The following is a 24263-nucleotide window of genomic DNA, read 5'->3' on the forward strand; positions in this document are numbered from 1 at the left end:
GTTTTTGCATTCTGAGTTTCTCATATCATGAGAGCAGAAAACGAATGAGATAAGAATCAATAAAAAGGCAGATTTATGACACTCCTCTTATCGAAATAAGACCAAATGGTTGGAGATGGAGGACTTGTGGGGGGGGGGGGGCATCCAGAGTAGTCAGTAAGTCGAGTTTCATTTTGATAACGCAGAGGATCGTCTCCCTGGTGTTGTCATAACGTCCTGAATTAGTTGTGTCCTTTCTGTGGTTAAAACAATGATATTAGAAGTGCAGCAGCCTCCCAATGAGTGTTCTGGGTCTGTGTGATGTCATGGCAGGTGGTACCACCGGCTCGGCACATCGATGGTGCTAAAGGCAGAGCTGGAACACACCCAAGCTCCCTCAGAGTCACGAAAATGCTTAATGAGGATTCAATTATCTCTCAATAAGCTAATTAAAAATGAAAAGGGATGACGGCAGCCAATTTAGTGGAGTATGATGTGGCTGTGTGGGAGACAGACATCAGACGGGACGTTTGCATATTCATTTGGCAGCCATAGTGAAGGGTGTGCTACCTTTACTCACAATGCAGTGTCTCTGATAAATTCCTTTTTTCTGAAATTATGCCAAAAATTATGTTAATTGTTTTTAAGATGAGTACTTTGTGAGTAATTGTAAATAAGAAGGGAGGAAGTGGTTACCAGTATCACGGTAAACCACAGTAAAACTTCAGATGGCTAGCATTACCATTTCAAATTTTAATTATCATTAAAACCGGAGTTGATTACTGTGCTTTGAAAAACTCACATTGAATACGGTGCTGCATCAACCAAAGTTAGCGACCGTCTCCCAGACGCAGGCGCTGCATGCAACATGCGTTTGTTTAGTGTTAGTGAGCAGATGGCAGGAGGCGGTGACAGTGCTCTCGCGATTTTTCATGGTAATTCACATTTGATATGGTTTTCATTTGTTTACATAAGGTATTGGCTATGCTATTATTTTAATGTTTATGCAAACAAAAAGTACATAGTGCTGCTCTGCTCATTTCTAGAGATTTTCAACATAAAACTTAATGAAAAGATTCCAGTTTTTGTATCGATACTTTTAAAACATTTTCAGCATATTTTAACAATACCAAGATAATACTGATAACCTTGATAATCATGGTTACTATAACTGTGATACCATTCACACACACATTCACAAGATCCAATGGTGTTCACTCCATTGTTTCCTACAACTGAACAATTCATTTCTCCATATGCCAAAACACGAAAGGTTTCATTGAGAAGCAGGAGTGATCGAGTCACCTCTCCTCACCAAGCTTGCACTCGAACCCTGAGCTGAACGATGTACCTGCCAGCCTCCTTCCTGCAAAGACGGGAATCTCCGAACCCATCGGTCGCTTACGGCCTCTGTCATTCGAACCTGAGGAGGCTGAAGGGTAAGGAAAGCGACAATAAACCCGGTAATCATTTTGTAATCAAACATCTCAAAAACTGTTTATCTGATCAACGCCATAAACTGTCAGCGAGTTCACTTGTGCCTTTTTACTAATTTCAGCATGTCAGCCCAAATAGACAACAGTGACTCAGAGAGTTAATTATCTTTGACAACATTGCCAGCTAATTCCCTATTTATATGGACCAAAGCAATGAGGCCTCTTTTATTCTCACTTGTCAGTGACAATTTATCAATCAAATCACGGCCCAAAATTGGCTGCCAGTGTCCTGCCATCCCGAAGGAGAAGAGACGGTTTATCCGTTTGAGAGCTTTCTGACTGCTTAATGACAGTAGACGCTGACATGAAACATAATAGGCATTGTTTATATTTTTTAAGCGACATTTTCCCCTCCTGTGGCCTAATGAGAAGTGCAGGACGAATGGCTTGAGTGCGTGTCTCCTGTAACACATGCTGCAAACACAGATAACAGGAAGTAAACATATGTGGCTACCCTGTAAACGTGCTCTACTCATGCCAAAGCAGGCATACCCTGTGCGTGCGTGCACGTGCACGTGCACGTGCACGCACACACACACACACACACAACAGGCCGGACGCACAGACACACACAACTCTTCTTCCGTCTTGTCGACATTGTGCAGCTGTCAGGACCTGCCTTGTGAGACCTGACTCCCACGCCAGTATTTAATCTGACAGGACCTGCCACCACCGCCTCTATCACTGTCGCCACCCGTCCCTGGCTGCTCACTTGGAGCCACGGCCGCCCCCACCCCCATGCCTGTGCCACGCACACTCCTCTAGCTGCCTGACAGGTGGTTGTGTTCCTCTAGATGTGCAGACGACCTCTTGAAGCACACGGGGCCGCGCGACAGCCTCGCGGAGCGGAAAGCTCATCGTACAGACTGATTCCCTCCAGCGCTGTTGGCAGCTTGACAGCGTGTCCAAGTGCATTGCATTTCCCTGCTAATTAGCCGTTGGTCGCCTCGGCACTAATGTTAAATAAATATCCCCCACCTGCCTCTAACTATTTTTGTTTTTCAATCCCATATTAGCATTCATGTCGGGATGGTTAGAGCCGCTAATGGCTTTTAGCTGGGTTTGACTTCCTCCGAAAGAGCAGCACAGTAGTATTAACTCCATAGTAAGTGCAGGACTGACACCCACAGGGCAGCGCTATGTGCATTCGAAGCAGGCCACTTCGGACACGTGGCAGGCCGCCATAAGCTCACCGCTGAAACCTGATTCCATTTCAGAAAAAAATGCTACTTATCGCCTCATGAATAAACATCCTTAGTCATAATGTATATGACGCAGAACATTCAATAAAATTACAAAGAGAGTTTTAACTTTTTCCATATGTCCCAGTTCTGTAAATAATTAATTTCTAACAGAACTACGGACATGTGGCAAAAGTTATAATCTGGCTTTTTGTTCTGTACTTAATCACCTCTTTTTTAAAAAAAAAAAAAAAAAAAAAAAAAGTGGAGCTCAATTTCCGAGCAATTCGGGTAACATACACAGCTGGAGGGCTCAACACCCAATAGCTGTCTTAAGCTCTCATGCCATCAAGCTGACAAATGATGTGACACGCCATCAGCGAGCGCACTGGCTGCATGACAGTGCAGGGCGCCGTGCCCTGCAAGCGGGCAGCCGGAGTGGCAGCCATCAGCTGACGGGCACACGTGCACACTCTGTTAACAAATAGTGCCGCCAGCGCCCTGGGGATGGCTCCGGGTCTCCTGACACGGCCCCCGTGCCCCGGCTCCCGGCTCCCGGCGGCTCCGTGTCAGCCCTCCCGACAGCCGTCATGCTGTCAGGTCGGCCATGTTAGGTGGGATGTGCGTGCGGCGCCCTGAGAGCTGGCTGACATCCCCCGAGCTGGTGTTCCCCCGGGCCGCTGATTCCCGGGCAGCTCCCCCTCTAATCATCAGCCACCGGCAGAGCTGCCGGGACCCGCTCAGGGCGACCGACACCAGCCTCCCTGCCGGCTCCCTTTTCACTCATTGGCTTGTGTTTAATATACGCTTTGATAGACTTACCTTTACTCAATACACAAAACTCCAGCAATTCAAGCAGAATACGCCTACGCTCAGGAAAACACAAGGCGCTCTAACAAATGTTTCAATTGTTTGCCTCTAAATTTCTTAGAATTAATTTGTTGCTTATTTTATAATCCAAATACCTAGCAATAAGATATTTTAAAATATTTTACTTTGTACTTTAATTCTAGAAATAGTTATGATGTGGGATCATATTTAACAAAACATATTGTACAAAATAAATAAATAAAATGACCTTATGAAAATGACCTTAAGTGGGCAGCAGTTGTGGACCAGACCCCAGAAGATTAAAAACAATGATAATTCTGTTCAGTTTCTAAAGGAGAATTACTATAAAAATGATAAATGTAATACATATATTAGGAATTTGTATAACAATTCTAACAGGAAAAAAATTAAATGTGTCAAATAGAGATTGCTTTCAGGCAATGAACATTTTGTGTAACATTTGACATCACTATTTTTACAGTGACCTTATCTGCAGAGTCATATGAAACACAGCTGAAATGTGAAATGTTACCTAGTAGTGGAACATTATACTCTCCATAACTGTTTATAACTGTGAAGAATCTGTTTTAGCAAGGCTGAAGTGCATAAACTGTGGAGGACTGAAATAACTGGGAAGTAAAACACGAAGCCCCAACGGAATTGGATTTGTAATGTAATTTACATTTATAACATTTTTTTGTTTTCTTTTCAAGATTCTGAAGCGTAATTGTCATATGCACAGTAAACTGTCAGTTCCATCATGTGCTGAAAATCTTACTGTACATGTACTGTTTGCCCTTCCGCCAAATGAAAAATTAACAAAAAAACACATATCAGAAGTACCAATTATGGTGCTGGTTTAAGATGCATGTGCAGTATGTAATAAATGCAATTTAAATTATAACAAATTAAAATATGTATCAAAATACACAGACATGGTGAAATTCTAACATGTAGTGTAATGCAAACATACTTTCATGTTGGGCTTTTATTAAGATGCCGTATAAAAATGACCAGAGAAAATAAACTTCGTCAGAAGAAAATGTCCCTTTTCCCATGACCTACAGTCTCAGTATTGGGCACTTTAGTGTTTTTGCTGTTTAAGAAAGTCTGCTACAATACTGTTTCGCTCACACCAATACCATCAAATCAACCTGAATCTGTAACATAAACTCCTTCCCAATATTCCCAGTGTGCTATACATCAGCTGTGCATATTGATTTACTGATAAGCAATGCTTTCAATGATTTTTGCCTTTTTATCATAAAATAAATAGCATTAAATCAGTGTTTTCCATCAATTACATTAATTAGTAAAACAAAATGAAGATGCTTGTGTTTGTTCATTTCCCTTAATTAGTTTGGTGTTTGATTTAATTTCCAAGCTCTCAGAGGTGCCCACGGCTCCTGAAATGAGAATCTACACAAAGACAGCTCTCATGCTTTGCTGGAAGTAATTCGGAGGACACACTTATTGTGACTGAACCACGGTGGTAATTGTACATGACTGCATCTTAAGAGCAAGTAAGTCAACTAAAATAAACACACAGTACATACATGTTGTGCTGAACCTACTCTGCCAGCCAGTCCATATTATTGTTTTATTCCCTCTTATTGCAGTAACTCATTATCAAGCCTTGATTCATGCATGCAGGCTGTGAAACAGCCCCATAACTGGGTTGAGCAATACTGGCATAGAACAGTAATTATCACCGAAGTATTTTAGAGCAGCAATTATAGTAATTCTCTGCAGTAACTGCGCTGTAAGTTGGAAGCAGTAGCTTCCCCAAAGTACGTCTTATAATATAGTTCTATGGCATTGAAACACGTTGCATTTTCTGCACTATTAAATCCAACATACATGCTTCTAGTGAGAGCAATGCACATACAGTATTCTCCCCACCACTAGGTGTCAGCACTGAATAGGTACCGTGTACCCAGCTTTTCTGGTACGAGGTAGAGTGTCTCACATTTGACTGAGGGTTCAGTAGTGTTTCCTGTCATGCTGCTAGCTGACCATGTCAGGCTCCAACGGACCTCTTACTAACTACTAAACATCTTTAACAGGTAACTATGGATTAGAATAGATTTTTCGGCAATTTATTCGAGGCAAAACACAAACACAACTGGGTAATTCACTAATCGCATTCAGTACCTCACTCTGCAGTATTACAAACGAGGCCCTCCTTGGACTCCAGCCAAAAACCTTGCAGTACAAACCGCTGGCCTCAACCACTATGTTAGCGGCCGGCTACAAATAAGTTCTTTAACAGGGGAAAAAGTGAAATGTTGCAGGGGTGGCTAGGAAGAGATATCCCTAGTCTATGTGTTACTGCACATTATTTTAATGGTAGCATTCAGAATATTAATCAATGGTTTTGTGGCTTTAAATGTTATGCTCCTTCTGAAATATGATCGGAGGCCACAAAGCAAAGGGATCATTTTTATTTTTGGCGATCAATCTGGGTGAAATGTGGATCTTCTTATTGAATAAGTGTTAATTCGTTTAAAAAATGGTCCCTGCTCTTTGGTTTTTTTTCCCTGATTGGTGGCAATAGGCCCTCACTCCCTGATTAAGCACCTGAGTGCAGAGTGCTTTTATAGCACTCTTAATTTAGAATTAAAACTGCAGCAGAAGACAGCCCATCTGTGAATCAAAAGGGCACAACAGGCCACTTCAAGCTGTCCGGGCAAAGATGGATCATCAATCCAGCCAGTCGCCCTCGCTCAGGGAGTGTGAGCTTGTCTGCCCGCTCGTGCATCCTTGCGTGTGCCTGGGGAGACTTGTGGGTTTGTATTTGTTTTTTTTCTCTCTGAGAGGATGTGAGGGTATGTGAGCTCTGAGCCCGGTGTGGCCTGGTGTGAATCTTGCAGGGTGACGGTGACAGTGACAGTACATCCCTGGGGCAAATGCAAGGGTGGGGGCTCACTTTTTATGTACCATCAAAATGTTATTTTGAACAGCGGACATGGATACAGAAACAACCTGCTTTATTAGTCACCCCCCACCTAACCCCCTCCCCCGCCGCCCCAGCCCCGTCAAAATGTCCCAAAGATGGTTTGAAAATGGATTTATGCATGGCATTTTAAAACCATGAATATCTATCATACTTCTGTGGTTTACAAGTTAACCTGTGACCCCCCTCCCCTGACAACGCACCATCCCCCTGTTACTGCACTCGTAAGTCACTGATCCGAATGACAGTGCAGAGATACGTGTGTGTGTGCGTCCCCACTCCCTTCCATGGCAAGAGGGTGAGACACCACAATAAATCTGAAAACCACATGCAGTCACACACACACACACACAGGCATGCACAAGCAATCGTGCACGCACACACACAGGTATGCACAGGTCGATAGGCATGCACACACAGGAATGCACAGGCAGACAGGCATGCGCACACACACACACACACACACACACACACACAGACACAGGCATGCACAGGCAGTTAAGCATGTCCACAAACGGGCATGCATAGGTCGACAGGCTTGCACACACGGGCATGCACAGGTCGATAGGCTTGCACACACGGGCATGCACAGGTCGATAGGCTTGCGCACACACAGGAATGCACAGGCAGACAGGCATGCACACATATACAAATAGTGTTTAGTTCCAATACATGAGAACACAAGAAAAACTAAGAAATTAAATTAATAATTCTATTATTACTACATGTGACTATCCATTTAGAAAACTCTCAGAAAGGTTTTTTTTTTTAATTAACTTTTCTTATAAAGATCCTTGCATACTGATGAACCAGAAAAGTACCAAAACTGACCTACAGATATCAGAGGTATGTTTTATAAGGATCATCATTCCTCTATCATTTACATATACTTCATTTTATTACACACAGCAATCTGTATATTCTAAATGCGATCTCCGAGGCTATGCCATTAACGGCCATTGATTAGCTTACCCTTACTCAATTGGAAAGAGATTATTACAAATAAGTATTGAGTTGCCCAGCTATTGTTTCTGAAGAGAAAATGACTCTTGGCAGCTGAATCAAAAGAGGCTGACAGTGGCCTCCTTAAGGTAGACATGACACGGTAACAGCCTGTAATTAGGGCTTCCGTGATGCTTTCTGTCAGCTTCATATGAAAGCCCAGCAAAGACGATGCATACATGCAGCCTAACGTAGCGGCGTGTCCCTGCATGTGTGCATCTGCGCAGAATGCAAGCCGATTACCAATGCAGCCAAAACGCTCCCAAGAAAATGAACAGCGATGAGGCCTCACTGTTTCAAAAATACCACATTCCCTGCGACTCATACCTCTGACCGCTTCCCAGCTCATATCGTTTGGTGGAGACCCTAGGGCCGCCTCTTCGGGAGAAAAGGAAATACCCAGACCACAGTTTACAAAGGGATCCCTTTTCGAAAGGAACGGCACGCACCTTTAGGAAGCCCAACAGACCATGTAGCACTGGGGAATCCCGCACGGACCTGCCGTTTTGTTGCGAGAGAGCACAGCACGGGCCGGAGAGAAACAATCTCATTGTGAAGAGCCCTTTCATCACCGTGCCCCCCGCCCTCACGGCCGCGTCCCCCCGCTCTACCCCAGGAGCCTTACTGAAGATTTCCAGGTGACAAAGCAATTTTTTATTATCACTCCCCACAATGTATTTTTGTCACGTTGATGGCCGCGCGCGGTGTTCCCTGCCTTATTTATGTCGAGTGGAATGTCACGGAAATGGAAACAAATGGAGTGAAATGGCAGGGAAGCAGAGCTCCTCTGGAGCCTGAGCGCATGAGGCGCAAAATAGCTCTGCTACGCGTAGCCATAACTCACTGCCCCCGCGACTCGAACCTTGGGATCTAGCTGGGCCCCCTTTAACCTGAGAATTGTAAACATCCCTGGCAGGGCCATCAATAAGGCCTGTTCAATGGGAAAAAAAAGTAATGTTTTCTGGCAAGGCACAATGCAATATTAGCAGGCTGTACATGCGAGCGCATGACAACTCTTTAAAAATGCATCAAGCAATAGCAGGCCTGGGGGAAGACTAACTCTCTACTGGAGGTCCCTTGTACAATATATTGTTTTGCATCAACCTGTCTGCTCCACAGGTTAGAGCAGCAGGAACTTTTATGATCAATTCAGCCCCTTCGACACTCAGGACACTTGCGTTTGTCTCAAATCCATCTCCCAACCAACGGGAGAAAAAAGAGGCTTTTCAATAGTAAAGTGATCAAAGTCATCTACTTGTTTGAACTGACTAATACAAAGTCATTAGAAATGCATATTGCACAACACCAATTGCATATTAACACTGTTCTGGAGCCAATTAATCATTAGTGCATCGATATCTAGTTTGCATAAAATTATTCTCTCTAAAGAGTCTATGTTTGAGGTGACAGGGTTACCTCATCGATAATGCAAATGGACCATTAAGCCGTCCAAAGCAGTCCAAAGAAATAAAAGCAAGCATGTTAATTTTTATTCCGTATCCAGTATACATTCATGCACCAGACAAGATTTTTAGAAAAATTATTAGGTGCATCTCACATGACTTACAGTATGAGATTGCCTGGCGCTTAAACAAATCTGTTACCTAAATGCTCGGTAAATCGTCCTGGACATAAAGCATTCATTTTATCGTAATCTGTCATAAATAAAGCAGGCCTTCCCAGGCTGGCTAGCTAACGACAAACGTGGAATATTATATTAGGTTTTGTATCTTTACATTGATTGTACAGTGCAGCTTTGATATGCTAAAACCTTTCCTGCACCTCACCAAAGTGAACCGGTAGCATCAGGCTGCTAACACAAGGGAGCTGAAGCGCTTTATGGCAGGTGTGGTTTGAACACATCTAGACATTGAACTCTACAGCGATCTATAAGGGCTCTCAGCCGCCCACGACCTTGGGGCACCTCGGTCCCTCAGGGCTTGCCAATAACTTGTAGAGCACAGAGTGCTGCTGGAAATGGAAGTGGCCGAAATTAAACTGATAGTGTCATCCTTTCACGCTTGCGCCGAGCGTGGGGCATGCTGCAAAATGCGATCCATCAAGACATTGATTCCCCTGGATGAGGGAATGCATTGGAGTGGCGAGAAATGCATACGAATCAGGGGAGGCAAGAGACACAAGAAATGAAAACCTTCACAGTGGGAAAAGAAAAAAGTCCAGTTTTATACTTGATGGAAATGATGAGCTTGTTACCTACGATTATTCAGTTCAGTTCTCTTAGCCTGAGATACTTATAAATCAAGCAACTTTAGATTTCTAAACTTAAATGGCAACAAAAGGAGCCAAAGTGAAATGCCTCAAACATACATAAATAGTGTGTGTGTGTGTGTGTGTGTGTATATATATACAGTATATATATATATATGAATGAATGAATATATAATATACATGGAAAATGAACTTCTGACGTTCAAACCTACAACAGATCCCATGTTACCATTTAGGAAAAACTCATCAAATTTATTCCAGCTTATGACTATGGAAAGTATAAAGACTCGGCTGTTAAAGAAAATAAATAAATCATATAAATCACCCGGCACCAATATGTTCCAGTGCAGACACACACATGTGCACACACACACACGTGCACACACACACACACACACACATACATACATGCAGGTATCATTTTTTTCCCTCATAATTTTTATGCCACTGCCATTTCCATGGTTCTGTGGAAGAGCGGCACTTAGCGCACGCGGCTAGCTCCTTTTAATTTCCCTCAGAGCTCTGACGTGGTGCCAAGTCCCATTTCAGTTCATCCCTCCTCCTCCTGCCACTGAGACAGCAGAAGGGCTCGTCCAGACAAGCCGTGCAGCGCCTGGGCATTAGCCACAAAGTCCCGAAGACAGGATATCATATCACCCCGCAGCACTCATCGGAGACTCTTTATAAACATTCGATCCATTAACCAATAAAATGCATGACAAAGAATTGGGAAATGGACTGGCTATGGGTGTTGGAAGGAAAATGAAATATTACCTGGGAGGGGCCTTTTTAATATTACTACGTTTCTAAGTAACCTCATGCAGCCCATTTTTGACATTTAGGGTGTGAAAATATTACATATTCTGCATATTCTGCAGCCGGACAGAATCACCTGTCAACAAAACAGGCCATTAAAAAATGAATGAAAGTATTCTGGAGATAAAAAGTCCAGTTTAAATGATAATAGGGAATAATCAAAGTCTTCCAAAATTAAAGCTTTAAAATATTAAGCTGTGAATGGCAATGACATGGAATTAGCTGGAGAAGAAGCCAGTGCAATAAGCTGCCCTAACAAGCCTATCGACTTCTACAACAGACAGGCAAACATGTCTTGGACCTTTTTATTACTTTTAAAGAAAAATGGCACAGAGGAAACTGACAAAGAGGTGGCCCAAACGTGAGTGTGAATCTGTACCAAACTGCTACTGTCACTGCATCCCTGGGTGACACAATGCAGCGAAGAACTAATTGATTTGCACGCGCCTAGATTTACAAGAAGCAAAGGCAATGAACAGCCTTTGAGGGCAAATATACAGACGCCTGTAATCCATGTCTTTTCTTGAATTTGTCATGGCATCATTTCCAGTGACACAGAGGGCGTGGGGGGGTGGGGTGTTCAGGCGTTTTCACTGAAAATTTGCACGTGTTAAAAGCCTGGGTTTGTTTATTGTTGTTCTGCCATACAAAATTCTGAAAATGAATGCAAACAGAGGTGCAGCAGTATGGCAATCCAAAAATGACTAAACCTATCAATCACATTGTGTTCTTCAAGTGCTCCTTAATAACAGCTCATGATAAGAAATACATTTTTATAATAATACTCAAACTTGTGTTAATATTGGATGACAAAAGAAACTCAAAGAAACAAAAACAAAATTAACAACAAATTTCATACCACGAGTAGCAACGGTCCAAAATCAAAGTACATTAATGTGTCACTTGGAAGTGTGTAAAACAGAAGATGAGGCAGCCATTTGGGATCCCAGTACAGTTTTCCACAGACACACACGAATCACACTGATCCAAAGAAAGGTAATCGCTGACGTGTCAAACTCCTTTCATCACTTCTTTCATGCACATTCCAGACCCACGTGATTTGAATTTTATGTGAGCCCCTTTAACCTATTATACTTTTTAAATCTGCAAAAATACATTTACAACCTTGGCCTGGCTAATAACTAAATTAATAAAGGAATTTTACCACATGAATAGACCATTTGCACAACACACTAGTAACACTATGATATCTTTGTAGCTGAGGAAATTGCCTCTATGTATCCTTTTAAAATAGTTCACAGTTTTATTTACATGTTTAAAGGAACTCCTATGTAATCCCTCTGTGTGGAACATTGATGAAATTTCTTGCTCTTTTCCTTTAAACACATCTTCAGGTACAATATCTCCTTTTCAAAAAGTGACCAATCACAACGACAAAGAGCTTTTACAATTGCTTTGTAATGACATCATCAAATTCAAGGGGTTCCATCATTTAATATTCAAAAGAGACTAAGAACAAGAAGAAATGTTATGTTCAATTTTAATTTGAGTAACATGTTTTCTGTTATGGACCCAGAAAAAAAAAAAAACAGATAAATCCAATTTAACTGGTTTTGGTCAAGATATAAGCAGATATGATGTAGGTACCAGATCCTGACTAGCGAAAAATAACAGATTGACCTGGTCAGTTCTTCACTGAGTGTGACATTGTTTCATATGACATAGCTGTCAAAGTGTTGGTCTTGCATAGGATGTTGTCGTGGAAAACCTCAGGAAAGAAAAAATACTTTGGTTTCTGACAGGCAGCCCTTGCCTCTGTATTAATAGGGCTTTTGGCCTGTTGAGGCTACCCTTCATTCAAATATGTAATTATATCAGGTTTAGAGGGTTCTCCGAAGACCTTGAGATGTTGCCAGTCATGGGTTTCCAAGAGGATCAGGAGATCAGATAACTCCATTTGGCAAATTGAAGGTGCTGTCCATTTGGATGGAGCCTATTTTTCATTTGAGCAAATGCAAGCATGTGTTATCCATTATTGTTATTATTATTAACATAATTATTATCTACATAACAATCATTATCAGTCTTCCAGTATAGACACCATAACATGACATAAAGACATGAAATATTTTAAAATATAGGTAAAATAAATTTTAAGTTAACTACAAAACAACTGACGCTCTCAGTATCATGCAGATGCCGACTCACAAAACTTTCTAATTAATTAATTTGTTGTTTAGCCTATTTTACATGCATGTGAGAAGATACAAAAGCATTTTCTGCAGTTGTACATGACAATAGACCAAGGCCCGGCTTGAAACCCTCAGAATTCATCACTGACATTATTGCACAAATACATAAAACATGTTACTTATTCAGTTTTTAAGACACTGCATTCTCAAATGATTGAAAAAAGGCTTTCAATTTATATAATCTCTGCATTTTAAAAAAAGCTTTTCTGAGACATAAATCTCAGCCAGCTTTCAGGCAGTAATTACAGGAATCCACTAATACATATTCAACAGAGCGCCTTGCTATGTATAAGTACATGGCCAATACCACTGACATTTACTGGCTTTGGAAACATTCGGTGAGAGTCTATCTTAGGGATACCAAAATAGTGGCTGTAATTGGAGCTTCAGTTTTCCAACAAATGTGTGCAGCCAAGCAAATGCACTGACTTTAATATTCCATATAATAAGAAAAGGCTGAACGGCTTTAGGCGTCCAGGGTAACAGCTCCCGTTGCGCACAATGGGGAAAGAGTTCAGGCCATTAGCTTTAGCATTTCAGACAGACATAGCCCTTACATTTAGCCATAGCATCTTCAGTCCCAGCAGTGGGCAGCACCCCTGAATTAGGATTAAGAACCATCCTCAAGGGTCAAAAAATTACATGATTATTTCAGGGGTAGGCAACCCTGATCCTGGAGCTCCGGTACCCAGCAGGTTTATGATGAACCACATCTGATCTCAGGCAGACAGTAACTCATCAGGCAGGACAGAAAACCTGCTGGACACAGACACTCCAGGATCTCCTAACTCTGGATGATTCTAACCACAGGATTCAATCTCACAACCTTCAGGATGCAGGTCAAGTCCCAGACCTACATGCTCCCCCATTTTCACACGCTATAAGCAACACCCACCAGCTTAACCTACCCTGCCTTTGCATTGTGGGGAGAAATCTGCAGGTACAGTGCAGAAGCCAGATTTGAGGCCCCAACTTTTTAGGTGTGAGGCAGTACTACCTACTGAGCTGTGGTGCCGCCACAAGCCATTACCTTGGTCAAGCATTTGAATAACTAAGTATTTTTTAAAATAGGAAACCTTTAAGAGAAGAAAAAAAGAGTTTTACAACATAAACGTGAACCTAACTGTACCGAAGAAATAAATCTTAATTGTGGAGGTATTTAACTTATTCTAACTTGTCCATTGCAAAACATGCAGTGCTGGCAAAGCCAAACACCTTTCCGAATCAATTCTGCAAAAGTGTGCGCTCCTGTAGAAATGCCAATTGACGACCAGACATAAAAGCAAAAATATGAACCGGAATTCATTGGGTCCGCAGGCACACGGCAAACAGTGGCAAACTTTGAATATTCAATGCTGCGGAGAAGACTCTTTCAGGGACTTTGCATCTCCATTTCCTGTTCGTCATCTTAGTGCCTGAATGAAATAGAGGGCTGCTGAGCATACATCACGGCAAATGAGTGCGATGACTCATAAACAACAACATATTTTGGGGAAATGGGAACTCATTGAGGTTCACTGAAACAGCGGCTTCCTTTGATTATTTTTACATGTGATTTTAAGAAATATTTCACAATTCACAGAAAGCTTTCAGAAACTCAGCCCTCTGTACTTTCGAATACAACTTATAACTCCCTCAAGCATGAAATCTGAAGTTAATAGCAGCACATACTGGTGTTAAACAAGCGAAAACACGGATGTTAGTGTGTGATTATCTGGTAATCTGTAATCTTATATCAGGACGGCATTTTTAATGCATGCCTACATATCAGATGGGCTTTGTTAATGACGGTATTCATACGTGTAGTAAAATGCTGCAATCCAGCACAATTTTTTAGTTCTTTCTCACCTTACAGGGAAACACTGCATCAAATTAAATTTCCTAAGCGCTTAAAATTGCGGATCAAATTAAGCAATGTGGAATAACGCAGATTGCCAGACAGAGATGGTAAACAACTGTGTACAATCAAGAACTGCTTTCTGAAGACCTAAGGAGCCTCTCTCAGGCAACATGGAGTAACTGCAGCGATTACATTTTCAATTTGTACTTCAGGTCAAGTGACATGTCTGCTCAGAGCTCATTACCAAACATGATAAGGTATTCTAAGTTCAAGACTCCACATTGATTAGCTCTTCAGCCCCTAGATATCATCTTCTGTCCCCATGTTAGCCAATCCACTTCCAAGGCAAACAGCTATTGATCTATGAGGCAATTCTGTGACCAGAGCTACAGGTAAGAGCAGGAGTATCTGAGAAAACCGATAACAAGAAATGTCGACTTCCCTATTAAAGAGAATTAAATGTAAATGATTCCGTAGACAAAAATGACAAGGCATCCTAAATTCTCAGAACCCAAATGCCTAAAAACAGGCTATAAGAAATGAAAAGGATGCTCTCCCAGTATCTCATAATATCCATGTTTATCGAGGGATGACATAGATAATCATTAAGGCCCCTTATGACCATGGAATGAAACAGTAATGGAGAGGCTAATGGAGCTCAAACCAATCAGATAAAAAAGAGAAAAAGCGGAACCTTCCAGAAGTTCTATTGTTTACTATTTAGGAACACAGCTCGCCTGCTCATTTAGCAACTTGTGACGTTTAAACCCAAAATAAGGGATGGGGTCCACTGCACGCACGTCTCTACTGACAAGCATGACCAGAAAATGCAGATCACGACCTCCAGACCCGTGGGATCACGATTCCCATAGATCCATTGGCCGGCCCATGAAGGTTACGCTCACAGCCCGAAATCCCTGACCTAACACGAAGCGATGTAGCGAGCCCTGAAGGTCATGTTTGTTGACTAGTCAACGAGATGGCCTGCCAGCCGGCGTGCAATCAAAGTGGCGAGGAGATGCGTGACGTCCCTGCGCGTGCAGCACACATGCCTCTAGCTGTTAGCGACGATGACAAGGGGGCAACTCCACAGCCATTGTCTCCACACAACAAACCACTCGGGGTCTCATTAGCATTGTGCTACAGTTGGATGGGGAGATCATAATGGCCCATAATTTAAAATGCCAAATTTTCAATCTAATAAAAATGAAATTGATTAATGAAAACCACTTTTGAGGGAAGAATTATGCCGTTGTTAGAAATAAAAAATGATGTATTAATCCGCCGCCATTACAGATGGTTTTACCCTCTTGACAACTGCTATTCATTTGAGATGCTATTAGCATGCATAATTATGCTAATTAAGTTGTAATTAAGTGCTAATTCTTCAGAGGCCCTTTTTGTCTATAATTTAATACAACTTGGCTGTTAGGATTTTCATAAAGCTTTTATTTTTCACCCTTTTCTAAATCTGTCCTAAATAATATGCAGAGAACAAAAAAAAAACACTCCTATTTCTGTTTTCAATAGCTTTAAGTATCAGATTATAGACGCCTCTCAGCCGTCTTTATTTAACCTGATGGAGATGTCTGTTCAAAAGGCTTGGCCCTGTAATGCATGGGGAGGCCACGGCTCAACTGAGGATAAGTGTTCAAGTTGAAATATTTGATGTGTTTGTCACCCCCCCCCCCTCGTTTTCCCACCTGTGTAGCAAGTAAAAACGCCCCCCCCCCTCCATCCTCGGAGCAATTATCGGTGTTTATTATAAACCAGTGATTCCCAACACAGCTCTTAGGGACCCACAGACAGTCCACATTTTTGCTCCTTTCCAGCTTCCACAAAATAAAACAAAAAACATGGACTGTCTGGCAGGGAGCTCGGAGGGAGCAAAAACATGGACTGTCTGGCAGGGAGCACGGAGGGAGCACAAACATGGACTGTCTGGCAGGGAGCTCGGAGGGAGCACAAACATGGACTGACTGTGGGTCCCCAAGGACCGGACTGGTCCATGCATACATTTCCCTGGTTTCTTAAACAGATTTTGCATTTATTCCCTTTATTTGATGTTTCAAATAATTATATTTCTTTTATATTTTATTGCACATTTGCAGTTATTAATCAAGTGGTATTTTGTAGTCATAATATTTGTTAATTCCTTTTCATTTTAATTCTAGACAGCACTGGGTAGAATATTTTTTGAGGGAGACATCTACAGATATAGATCTACAGAGGACCTGGATTTAAGGTCATTTTAATTAGAGATGCACCGATACCGATATTCGGATCGGTATCGGCGCCGATCCAGATATTCGGATCGGTATCGGCGCCGATCCAGACCTATTTGATGGATCGGGAATCGGCCATGCGTGACCGATCCACGTCCTATACTTACTTATTTCGTTTTTGGCAATCAATCGCACGACAGCTCTTTCCCATTTTACATGTGTGTTTTTGCGGAATTCAAATCGAACGCTATCACTGCCCCTAAGTCTTTTTTGCTACTCAGTGGGTGTGAGTACAGTGACTTCCGCCTGCTGTGACGTCATGCGCTTACCCTTCGCAGTACGAGGAGCGTAAGATAAGACGTGACGATCTGGGAGTATTTTAGGCTTTTAACAGAAATCGGAAGCACAGCGTTTTGCAATCTATGTAAAATAAGGTTTTGAGGTGGGAATAGCGTTTAATGGAAAATCCCATTTAACAAAGCGCATGCAACTGCGAGACAAAACAAAGCAATGGATGATTTGGGAGTCGCTAACTTAATTGGACTGTTTTGCGAACTCGTTGCTTGAGATACAAGAGGGGCTGCCATCGCAACAAAAGTGTAACTGCGCTGATGCCAATGGGAGAAAAACTGTTAAAATTTTAAGCATTCGCCACTTGTGTATATTTGCTTTGAAGATATTCATATTGAACTGCAAATGCCTCAAAAACGCTTAAAACAAATGAGGTGGAACAGTACGTTATGTATGTTTGTAGTAGCCTAATTAAATATTTTTTGTCATACATTTTTTCCATCTATTTACTAGCTTAAAAAAAATAATATGTAAAGTATAACAAAGTAAAAAGAGCTCTTGTATCGGAATCTGTATCGGTATCGGCAGTTGTGTATCGGAATCGGATCGGAACTGAAAAAACGTGGATCGCCCATCTCTAATTTTAATGGGCAGTAATTTGCTTCAAACATATGGAATGACAGAGTAGTGTATTTTTTATTATCATTGGATGTGGAACGATAAAGATACATAAATATATAAAACAATGAATGCAGGGTAGACATCAATCCTGTGACTATTGTTAGATAATGGGAAGGCCATTCAGCAACCTTACATAATGATTACCTCTATTATTATTGAAACACTGTCAAGCTAAGCAATCATGTAAATATAATTTATGCAATTTCCAGAAAAAAACAAAAATAAAGTGAGGGACGAAGCAAAAACAGTTATCTGTTGAGAACATCTGTGTTAAGTGGTTCATTTAAGCATAATATTTAATACAGAAACATTATAGTATAACAATGAAAACAATGAGAATTAATGGGACTGCCAAATGTATCAAATATGGAGATATTTATTCATAACGACCACAGAAAGGTCTACTACGACTAACTGTTTAATTTATATGCTTACTTCAAAAGACTCGTCACAAGATAGTGAGAATCAAATAAGGTCAGTATGCAAAACATATAGCCCACTTGACCCTAAGCCTTTAATTAAACTCAGTCTGCTTGCCCAATAGCTTAAAACCAAGCGCACACTTTAAGAAACGTTTGTTATACGTTTCCATGGAAACATATAACATGATGATTTCCCCTTCCCCATAACATGGGTGTTGTGACTGACAAGGGCTTACAGAGGTTCTGCCCCCCTCACCACAAGGGTCACAGAGGTCTACACGAACAACCCTCTAACTCCGCTCCACATGAGCAGTGATGGAAAATCAGAAGGTAAATATCACCACCGGAGATGTGATGTGTTTTTGGCCTCTAGAGGTAAAACCATAAGACCCTCAGCAGAACACATTATACTCCTAAGCCAGGGTCTCCAACAAATCCACCCAACACTGTTATAAACCCCAAATGCAAACTTGTTCTGGTGTCCACTGCAGATACCCTGAACCAATTCATTAAACCATGGTGTCCCCAAAAGGCACTGGGGTGTCTCTCTTCATTTAATCTAAGATTTCATAGCATTATAGCGTATGGATCTTGTCGACTAAAGCTCTATAAACCTCGAATGATAATTGAAAGCTCGATAATGTACTCAGCAATGCCAATCTGGAAATGTTATTTTATTTGTTCCAATTTTAAACAATTTCTATCAGTGGCCTCTGTTCATTGTAATTTTACAGCGGCTTTAGAGGATGAAAGATCTTATCCGTAATTTGCCATTGGAGAGGGGTGTTTGAATGGAAATCACAATCAGAACAAATGTAAGTTTTTTAGCTTTTTTTTTTTTAACTACTCAACCCTTACGCAAAAGCCTGTAATAGTTAACCATAATAATCAACTAAATGGAACAAAAGGGCCCCTACCTTTTCCCACGTGATTTTTTTGGCTGGTTTCCAAGGACAAACAATGGAAACAGCTGAACCCCAAAGAATCCAGCTTTTTATTTGTCCTCAGTATCAGCTGATCCTTGTATATATGAAAGTTATTAGTTTATCATACATATGAAGGGAAAATTGTTTTCATTTATGTATCTATTTGTGAATACTGTCACACTAGCATGTGGAAAATGCCCAACTTTAAGTTTAAAGTTATATTGGTCAATCAACAAAAGAATCAGGACCAATGGTGTAGTGGTGTCTTGGTAAATGGGTATAATATTGTGTTTACGTATAATGTTGCATATTCGTATAATGTTCTGTACTTGTATAATATTGCCTATACGCACTTCTCCTCCACCTGATATGTGTTTCAGACAATTTTTATGCCATGAACACAATTTAGAGGTGGGTATACGCCACATATCTGCATATACCCACCTCTACACCTCTGATCAGGACCAACTCACATATTACTTAGAAGTAAGAAAGTCAGCAGACACTATTTCAATACTGTATGTTTTCCATCCTTCCAGGGTCCTGTGAAAAGAAGTAATGGTCTCATCTATAATTCATTATAAATACCTTCATAATGCATTATAATAATTATAATTAATAAAGCATTATAGCATCTCCTCTTGACAGTCATAAGGCATTATAGTGTTGATTATAATACTTCATATTGTATCTATAATGCACTATAGACACCTTCATAATGCATTATAATGATCAGTATAAGAATTAAGTATGTTTTGTAATGCATTATGAAGGTATCTATAATGCATTATAAATGAAAGCTTCATAATGTCACATCAGGGCGTGGAGGAGGCATTTTAGTCCTTGATAGTAAGGCTAAAGTCTGGCTCTCAGGAACACCGGTCCTACGCCACAACAGAGGTGAGAGTCTTGGCAACTGTACAAGTTTTAATTTGATACCTGGACTTCCAGGCTGCAAGCAAGTCCAAATTGCTCAGTGACAAGAAAGAACTCAGGCTGGTATTTCACTCGTTGGTAATATTTGTTACTACATCACTGCTTTATATAACACAGCAATATACAACTGAGTGACATTTGGTTAGACTACTCCGGAAGGCTGGAATATACTGGGAAATACCATCTGTGTGCTGTGCACACACAGAGATTTTATACCCAGTCTGTGAAGGGGAGCTGCTGCCACATACCCAGAGTGCACTGAGCATGCTCAGAAGCCCCTGCTTGGCCACATGACACCTAAACAGCCTTCTACCTTTTATGAATTAATTTACCAGTCATGAATGACATTTGAATTGCCAAATATGAGATGTTGTGCCTTATCTTCCAGCCTGCCAACACATGTCAATGAAGACGACTGATCTCCAAGATAAAGGGTCTTGAAGTGTGTGGGTGGGTAGGCTCTCCCCCCTCCCGCTGCCACACTAGCTAAATTATAAAGGGTCTTTAGAACGGAAGCTGGAGTATAAATACAATCAAGTGCTGTGCTAAAGTAACCGTGGCACTCCTGCCAAAATGTAATTAGAGATTCATCCGGCATTATATATCAAAATTAGTACATGCCAACAGGGTACAATGCATCAAGAGCAGTTGGGACTTTTTCACCACAGAAATCTATATGGCTACATTTGAACTGTAGATGTGAAATATTACAGGCAGTTGAACCTCTGAAATTAAGTGATAATAATTAAGTCTGTGGAAGTTTAGCACCTGTTCTAGCCCATTGCTAATGGATTTCCGAGAAGGGAAACCCCCTATTGGTTCATTTAATGGGAAACTCCACTCTTCAGATTTTACATTGTATTATCATTGTATTACGACCTTGCATCATACATTTTAAAGCGCGGGAGATTTGAAAGGGATGTACAGAATATCACAACTGCCTTTTACGAAGCCCTATATACAGAATCAGTCAAAAGTTTGGACACGCCCAGCCGCCTACAAAGAAGAGTGGTAGTGTCACATCACATGACCTGACAACCTGCCCAAAATACTGTAGAAATGGTTTTGGACAAGTATGAGCAGAGAGTGAAGGATAAGCACCTAACAAGTGCTCAGCATATATATGGGACCTCCTTCAGGACCGCTGGAAAAGCATCCCAGGAGGTCACCTCATGAAACTGGCGTAGAGGAGACAGTGGGGTCAGCCAGTCCCTGGGGCCACTGGGGTTAAGGGCCTCGCTCAAGGGCGAGGTGGGATCACACTGCTTACCCACAGATTTGAACCAGCAACCTTCTGAATCACAACCCACAGAGCTGCCCCACCTCCCAAACAAATTACTTTTTGTTTAATACTTTCTTGATCAGTGCATAATGTTACATCCCAGTCTATGTCCATAAATGTTATTTTACATTTTGATGTCTTTAGAATTATTTGAAAATGTAGAGAATAGTACAAATAAACCTTTCTGTGGGTTGGTGTGTCCAAACCTTTGACTGGTACTACATATAGCAACAAACTTATAGAAAAGCTATGCAATATACTGAATATTACTACAATGATTTGGTCTTAAAATGTACAATGTATTAAATTCTCAACATGAGAATTTAATTAAGTACCCAGATTCATGTTGTTGTTTTTTTAAAGGATTCTGATGGAAGGCAAAGTCTTTTTCAAACCTTTGAATTATTTATTTAAGGAAGAACTCCCATTGTATTCCTTAGCATTGTGACTAGTCCAGCTAAATGTTGACATATTACACCATGGCATTTAGTCTGCAAGGCACTCACAGTTCACAGGTTCACGACAGCTTCACTTGATGTAGAGTGCAGGGCACATCAGACAGACCCCTAAATGTCCATTAACTTGTCAGTGTCCAGAGTCCAGTCAGGCCCCATTAGATAAGTGGAAAGAAATCTATTGATTGCATTGTCCTCTGGATATTCTTCTAAACCTTCTCATCAACAAACAGCTGGGACTTTGGCATGCATCAGTGTCTGCAATGCTGGGCATCTACCCTACAAAACTGGACAACATCAATGAAGAATGGAGTCTCTGTGGTGTGGCATATTGAAGCACTGTTGGGACATTCCGCTGGCATTATGTACACCTGCCTTTGCACTGTCTATTAATCACTGACCTGATCCACCAGTTGATACAATGACAGTAACATTATTATAATAGCAGTGGCTCAGTTTCTGTAAAATGCAGTTTTTCCTATTGGGTAATCATGTAAATGAAGACCAATCACAAAAGTACAAAAATTAAGCCTTAATAGGGATTAATAGGGTTACTATGGTGGTTTGGTGATTACAAAACCATCTTTCAGCTACTGAAGGTCTAATGGCTGAAACAACATTACCTCTTAATGGACTTCATGAAAGCAACCCCCCAATAAATAAATTATAACAAAAGCATAAAAATAACCAAGATAAAATAATCAGATCTGCTCTTTTGTTTGACATCAATAATGTCACTTTACCCCACTGTCATCCACATTAAAGACTTCGTATAATATCCATACATTCTGGATGTATAAGACACCATTGACCATAAATACAGTATGAAATTTGATACTTTTCCAATGTTATTAATTAGGTTTAACTGAACATTTTATTAATATGCTATTTTATTAATACTGCCTACAAGTCAACATGTCTTGACTCATTTTTAAAAAGTTAAAATATCAAATTAAATATCACGCATTATTAAAGATGAATACATTATGCCCTTATAACCTTTTTTACTTCAAATCAATTTAAGGTGAGATATTTCTAAGGAAACTAAATGTGAGAGAGGTAAATGAAAAATATTACGCAGGGCTGACAGGGACATTATGTCTGCTGTGATGTCAGATCACTGATGAAATGCCAACTGACAGGACTAGTTCTCGGGCACAATCACCATTGAATGTTAAATAGCTATTGAGTGCTACTGAAGTTCTCACAAAGGATCCACGTATATACAAGAGTAGGGTCTGACAGGTCAGGCGGAACCCTGTTAGCCTGTGTTTTCCTCTTTGTTTATTTCATTTCTTTGTTTATTTTATTCCCTAGCTGGGTTTTTTTGCTCAGTGTTCAGGCCCCATGACAGAGGAATGCACTTTTGGCTAATGTGCTCCGGCATCCCAGTCTGACAGTCCGTCCAGCTAGTGAGGCAGCTTCTCATTGGACGTTAGCATCATGTCATTATATGTGATACATGTCACCCTGGATCAATAGTTTGGATAGCCCCAGGTAAGAAGACTAGATGTTTCTTTCCAAAATGTAGACATAAACATTTTTAAAATTTCAATTCGCTCACACCATGCCCGGCAGCCAGCACCCCACACTCATTAGAACAAATGTGACAGAAGGAAGAAAAAAAAACTGTCTTCAAGGTGAGGTAGACAAAGAAGAATTATGCAAATACTTCTATTAAAATGCATGATGCATGGAAGAGTGACCTACGTGGGGTATCAAACTGAAAACTATGGCTCCGGCATCTCACATCCCATCACAGAGGGCCTGCAGAAAAATATATTCCTGTTTAACATAATTCATGCACTGCAGGCCCCACCCTGTCTCTCACCAACACCATCCTACCCAAACCTGATCTCCACTATTTTAAAATATCATTAGCTGATTGCCAAATAGTGTCAAAGAAGGCCGTCTGAGTCCCAGGAGGGACATTGCTTTTGTACCATTAAGTGATATGAACACTGTGATAGGAATAACATGGAATATGCACATAATAAGCTTGTAGGGGGATAGAACAAACCAGAACACCTTCTGTGCATCACTGACTCATGCGCCAGGCACCAAATGAGTCAGTTTGTTTACCTCTCATAGGCTTCAGAAGGCTCAGGCCGGTAGACTTGTTTGTTTGCATGTTGCGTAAGATACCTCTCAGAGATACAACTGGGACACTAGTCTGGCCATTGCTAGACAATCTACCAGTGTCTTCAGCCATGTGAAGTTACTTACATCATATTGGGGAAAAAAAAAACAAATACTAGCCCATGAGTGAATGTCTGACTAAGTGCTCAAGAACATCTGGCCGGTGTTAAAAAAATATATTTAAACAGAATGGTAGCAGTTCAGGGTCAGAGATTAAAACAGTACTAATGTGGAGCTACAGAGGCAGTACCTACAGAGTTTTATCTCCTTAACACAAACAACCGAGTTAATCTCATTTAACTTTACATCCCCTTTGACCTACAAATCACAATCATGATCTTAATGCTTAAATAAGACCCTCTT

This window comes from Paramormyrops kingsleyae, chromosome 11, assembly GCF_048594095.1.
Source record: "Paramormyrops kingsleyae isolate MSU_618 chromosome 11, PKINGS_0.4, whole genome shotgun sequence".
NCBI lineage: Eukaryota > Metazoa > Chordata > Actinopteri > Osteoglossiformes > Mormyridae > Paramormyrops > Paramormyrops kingsleyae.